The sequence below is a fragment of the Nicotiana tabacum genome, chromosome 15, assembly GCF_000715075.1.
Source record: "Nicotiana tabacum cultivar K326 chromosome 15, ASM71507v2, whole genome shotgun sequence".
Classification (NCBI taxonomy): domain Eukaryota; kingdom Viridiplantae; phylum Streptophyta; class Magnoliopsida; order Solanales; family Solanaceae; genus Nicotiana; species Nicotiana tabacum.
Window position 1 is genome coordinate 78546368 of NC_134094.1, and position 6522 is coordinate 78552889.

Sequence of the window (6522 nt, forward strand, 5' to 3'; positions counted from 1 at the left end):
CTGTATAGCTCAAACTATTAAGTTATTAAGACCTACAAGATTCAATCTCATTCTTTGACAAAACAGTTTCAAATGAAGAATATAGTAGTAGAAGCATAAAACTTTCTGAAATGAAGCACATGTAAGGACTCATAAGCATTACTGAACAAGCACAAATATAGAGGTCAACAGAATTTGTTCAGCATGGTATCAATTACCAAGAAGGCATTCGTTATCTATCTAAATTATGAGGTTCATTAACAGTAGGAATTGGCTGGCAACATAAACATAATCATAACTTATCAGGAGAGGATTAATTCAATCGGTAATAATGATATGTTATATTAGAAAATAATAAACAATCACAAGCTACTAATATACACCATAATCGAAAGTAATCAATTGTAACGACCTAGCCGGTCGTTCTGAGTGTATTAGCCCCGATACCCTATTTACTATTTTCTCCATATCTGTTTCTGCTTATGTGACTTGCCGGGAGGTCTTGTTTTTGGTTTCGGAGTGTTTTGGGACACTTAGTCCTTAAAACGGAAGCTTAAGTCTCAGGATTTTAACCGTAGTCAGAAGTATGTGAAGACGGCTCCGAAATAGAGTTCCGTCAGTTCCGTTAGCTCCGTTGGATAATTTTGGACTTAGGAGCGTGCCCGGACTGTGAATTTGAGTTCTGTATCTAATTTAGGCTTGAAATGGCGAAAGTTAAAATTTTGAAAAGTTTGACCGGGGGATTGAATTTTTGATATCGGGGTCGGATTATGATTCTGGAAGTTGGAGTAGGTCCGTAATATTGAATATGACTTGTGTACAAAATTTTAGGTCAATCAGACGTGGTTTGGTATGATTCGTCGTCGTTTGTAGAACTTAAAAATTTCGAAGTTCATTAGGCTTGAATCTGTACGTAATTCGTGTTTTAGATATTGATGGAGGTGATTTTAGGATTCGACTAAGTTCGTATGATATTTTGGGATGTTTTGGTATGTTTGGTTAAGGTCCCGGGGGCCTCGGGTGAGTTTCGGGTGGTTAACGGATCATTTTTGGACTTGGCTTGATAGCTGAAGTTCTGGTTTCAGTAGGTTCTGGTTTCCTTGTACGCGATCGCATGGATTCATTCGCGATCGCGTAAGCTTATTTGGGGCAGAGGGGAGTTTGTTCTATGCGATCGCAGAGTTAGGAAAGCGATCGCGTATGTGTGCGAAGATGTGTTTCGCGAACGCGTGGCTAAGGTCGCGTTCGCGTAGAAGGATTTGAGCAGGAGGGGAGGTGTGTCCAATGCTCTATGCGATCGCGTGGGGCAGGATACGATCGTGTAGGTATGAGAGGCAGTGATTCACGATCGCGTGGGTGATTCCGCATTCGCGTAGGGTAAAAATGTGGGGTAGCATAGTTGTGCTTCGCGATCGCGATGAAGGATATCTGGGCAGGCAGTATTAATTTCAAAAATGAGGGTTTGAACCCATTTTGCATATTTTGAGCTAGAGAACACGGAATTCGGCGATTCTTGAAAGAATTTTCGTGGAATTGATTGGGGTAAGTAATTCTTACTTGGTTTTGTTAAATCTCATGATTTCATCTTTAATTTTATCATCTAATTTGTGATTTGGGGTGAGAAATTGGGGAAAAAGAGGAAGAACTCTTGAGTTGGGATTTTGAGGTTTTGAATGGGATTTTTTTATTGGATTTGAGTAAATTTGGTATGGTTAGACTCATGAGTGAATGGGCTTTCGGGTTTTGAGACTTTTGTCGGATTTCAAGACGTGGGCCCGGGGGCCAGGTTCGGGCCAATTTCGGATTTTTGGCTATAATTTCATACTTTTTTTGTGGAATTGATCCTTTTAGCCTATATTGATTGTATTGTTCTACTTGTGGCTAGATTCGGGATGTTTGCATACCGATTTGAGAGGCAAAGGCATTTCGGAGTAGAGATTTGCTCGGTTTGAGGTAAGTAACAGTCTTAAATCTGGTTTTGAGGGTATAAAACCCCGAGAATTTGTATAATATGAATATTTCGAGGTGACGCACATGCTAGGTGACGGGCGTGCGAGCGTGCACCGTGAGAGATTATGATTTGGTCCGTCCCGTAAGACTGTAAAATCAAATAGCCATTGTTATTACTTGTTTTTCTTGTCTTTGAGCAATTGACTGCCTTTCATATTAGAAAACATGCTTAGGCCATATGATATCACTGTTGGGACTCGCAACGGTCGTATACTTATTAAATTGACTGCTAATTGATGTCTTGTACTCAGTCACAGTCTTACTTGTGTGTTATATCTCTGTTTCCTCTTATTTCTTATTGATACTTGTTGTATTCTCTGCTTGGGCTAGTTATTATGATATTCTATGAGCCCGAGGGACTGGAGAGGTTAGTGACTGAGATATGGCCTGAGTGCCGAGATGCGAGCTATGAGGTATATGGATCGGGTTGCACACCGCAACAAGCCCTCGGGCTATATATATATTTGGATCAGGTTGCACGCCACAACAATATTGGATTGGGTTGCACGCCGCAATAATATTGGATCGGATTGCATGCCGCAGCAATATAGTGCTTGGGCTGAAGGAGCTCCTCCGGAGTTTGTACTCCCCCAGTGAGCGCAGGTACCTATTGAGAGTGTGTATTGAGGGATGAGAGCCGAGGGTATGAGCTATTGAGATGAGTTTAGTGACAGCTGCCTTGAGAGGTTGTACTTGCTTTTATTTATTGTTGCACTTAGTTGCTATCTGATGTTGTTGTGAAATTTCTGGAAGATTCATATCTGTTTTACTTGAGCTCGAATTGATTTGATTATACCACCGGATTTGAAATCATGTTCACTCTTTACTGAAAATTTTTGAAATGATCTGTATTATTATAGTTCGTCACTGCTCCTCAGTTCCTTATTTAATTATGTTACTTGTTGAGTTGGTTGTACTCATGCTACACCCTGCACTTCATGTGCAGATTCAGGTGTGTATGGTTCTGGCGGTCGCTGAGTTCCTACGCTGGCTGATTATCGGAGACTTATGAGGTAGCTGCCGACGTCCGTGGTCCGCAGTCCTTGTTTCTCCTTTCTTATTATCTTTACTCTCTTGTATTGGCATTTGGCATAGACTGTAGTAGACTCTGCTTCTAGATTGGTTATTAGATGCTCATGACTTAGTGACACCCCGATGTCGGGCTATCATTCCGCACTTGTGTTTTGGGTTTTTTTACCCCGTTATTGTGTAAACCTTCAGTTAGTTTAATTGCTTTAGCTCACTTCTATCATATATTGAAAGCATATTGAGAATGTCGGCTTGCTTAGTTCCACGATAGGCGCCATTATGACTGGTTTGGTATTTGGGTCGTGACAAGTTGGTATCAGAGCCTAGGTTACATAGGTCTCACGAGTCATGAGCAGGTTTAGTAGAATCTTGCGGATTGGTACGGAGACGTTTTTACTTATCTTCGAGAGGCCCCTTAGGAAACTTTACATTCTTGAATTCTTTTCGTGCGAATCTCTTGATTCTGGTAACTAAATATTTGTTGTTTCATTATCTCATAGATGGTGAGGACTCGTACTACCGGGCAGGATGGACAGCCACCAGTACCACCAGCCAGGTCCGCGAAAGGGCGAGTCATAACAACCACTTCTCAGGCCGGGGAGGTGCTCAGACTCCCGCTGCCCGCACACCAGAGCAGGTGGTACAGGGATTCCAGACACCGGAGGCACCCCCAGCCTAGCGGTTGCAGCTGCTCAGGACTATGTGGTTCCTGCTATGCCTGATGATGAGCAGCATAGATTGGAGAGGTTTGGGAGATTCCAACCTCCAATGTTTAGTGGTGCATAGGGAGAAGATGCACAGGATTTCTTGGATATGTGTCAGAGGATACTCTGTACGGCAGGTATTCTGGAGACCAGTGGGGTCTTGTTCACTACCTTTAAGTTCTCTGGGGCTGCATTTAGTTGGTGGGAGGCTTACGAGAGGTGTAGGCCGGTTGGCGCAGCGCCCCTTACCTGGCAGCAGTTCTCTGTTATCTTTTTGGGGAAGTTCGTGCCTCAGTCCCACCGAGAGGAGCTGCACAGACAGTTTAAGCAGCTTCGTCAGGGTGATATATCTGTGACGCAGTATGAGATGCGATTCTCGGAGATGGCCCATCATGCTATCTGGTTGGTTCCCATATACAAGGAGAGGATCAAGAGGTTTATAGATGGCCTCACTTATCATCTGCGATTGCTTATGACCAGAGAGAGAGTGTCTGGTAGTACTTTTGATGAGGTTGTCAACATTGCTCGTCATATTGAGATGGTTCGTAGTTAGGAGAGAGTTGAGAGGGAGGCCAAGAGGCCTCGTGGACAGGGAATATTTAGCGGTGCTCCTTCTGGGGTCAGTTCCAGCATGGTAGAGGCTGTCCTTTCAGACATGATCAGACGCCTCGTCCAGGTCACTGTGGTGCATCATCTGGCTATGGTTCTCACAGTTATCAACAGGGTCGTTCATCTCTCGGTGCTCTCCCAGCGCAGAGTTCGTCCCGTGCTCTATCGGGTCAGGGTTCGCCTATGCCAGGTCCTTCTGTCAGTTATTCCAATGCTCGGGGCTCCCTTCAGTCCCCTACACCAGCACCGGGGAGTTGTTATGAGTTTGGGGAGTTTGGTCATATGAGGAGAGAGTGTCCCCGTATAGTGGAAGGTCCAGCTCCACAAAGGAGCCAGTCTATGTCACCAGCACCAGCACCAGCCCCTCCACCACCCGCTCAGCCAGCCCGGGGTGGAGCCCAGTCAGCTAGGGGTCGCCCGAGAGGGGGAGGCCGATCAAGGGACGACCAGGCCTGCTTCTATGCTCTTCCTGCTAGACCAGATGTCATTGCTTCGGATGCTGTGATTACATGTATTGTCTCAGTTTTCCATAGAGATGCCTCTGTTTTATTTGACCCTAGTTCCACTTATTCATATGTGTCCTCATATTTCGCTCATTATCTGGATATGCCCCGTGAGTCTCTAGTTTCATATGTTTATGTATCCAACTCCAGTAGGCAATACTATCTTTGTGGACCGTGTATATCGGTCATGTGTGGTGGCTATTGGGAGTCTGGAGACTAGAGTAGACCTCTTGTTGCTTAGTATGGTCGATTTTGACGTAATTTTGGGTATGGATTGGTTGTCTCCATGTCATGTTGTTCTAGATTATCACGCTAAGACCATGACATTGGCGATGTCGGGATTGCCGAGGGTTGAGTGGAGTGTCTCTATAGACTATGTTCCCAATAGAGTGATTTCATACTTGAAAGCTCAGTGGATGGTTCAGAAAGGTTGTCTATCTTATCTGGCCTTTGTGAGGGATGTTAGTGCAGAGGCCCCTGCTATTGATTCTGTTCTGGTGGTGCGAGATTTTCCGGATGTGTTTTCTGCAGACCTGCCCGGCGTGCCGCCCGACAGGGATATTGATTTCGGTATTGATTTGGTGCCGGGCACTCAGCCCATTTCTATTCCACCGTACTGTATGGCACCGGCTGAGTTAAAGGAGTTGAAGAAGCAGCTTCAGGAACTCCTTGATAAGAGGTTTATTCGGCCCAGCGTGTCACCTTAGGGTGCACCAGTTCTATTTGTGAAGAAGAAGGATGGTACTATGAGAGTGTGCATTAATTACAGACAGTTGAACAAGGTCACAATCAAGAACAAGTATCCTTTGCCGCGTATTGATGATTTGTTTGACCAGCTTCAAGGAGCGATGGTGTTCTCTAAGATTGGTTCGAGGTCAGGGTATCACCAGCTGAAGATTCGGGATTCGGATATTCTTAAGACAGCTTTTAGGACCCGATATGGCCATTATGAGTTTCTTGTGATGTCTGTTGGGGTGACCAACACCCCAGCAGCGTTCATGCATCTGATGAACAATGTGTTTCAGCCGTATTTGGACTCATTCATCATTTTATTCATTGATGATATCCTGGTGTACTCTCGTAGCCAAGAGGAGCATGCCCAGCATCTGAGGATTGTGTTACAATGATTGAGGGAGGAGAAACTTTATGCAAAGTTCTCTTAGTGTGAGTTTTGGCTCAATTTAGTGGCGTTCTTGGGGCACGTGTTGTCCAGTGAGGGTATTTAGGTAGATCCGAAGACGATAGAGGCAGTGCAAAGTTGTCCCAGACCATCCTCAGCCAAGGAGATTAGGAGCTTTCTTGGTTTGGCGGGCTATTACCATCATTTTATGGAGGGTTTTTCATCTATTGCATCGCCCTTGACCAGATAGACCCAAAAGGGTGCCCCATTCAGGTGGTCGGATGAGTGCGAGGAGAGCTTTTAGAAGCTCCAGACTACCTTGACCATGACCCCAGTTCTAGTTCTGCCATCAGCTCTTGGTTCTTACACAGTGTATTTTGATGCCTCGCAGATAGGTATTGGGTGTGTTCTGATGCAGGAGGGTAGAGTACCAGTTGAAGACCCATGAGAAGAACTATCCTGTCCATGACCTTGAGTTAGCAGATATTGTTCATGCCTTGAAGATTTGGAGGTACTATTTGTACGGGGTCCATTATGAGATTTACACTGATCATCGGAGTTTGCAGCA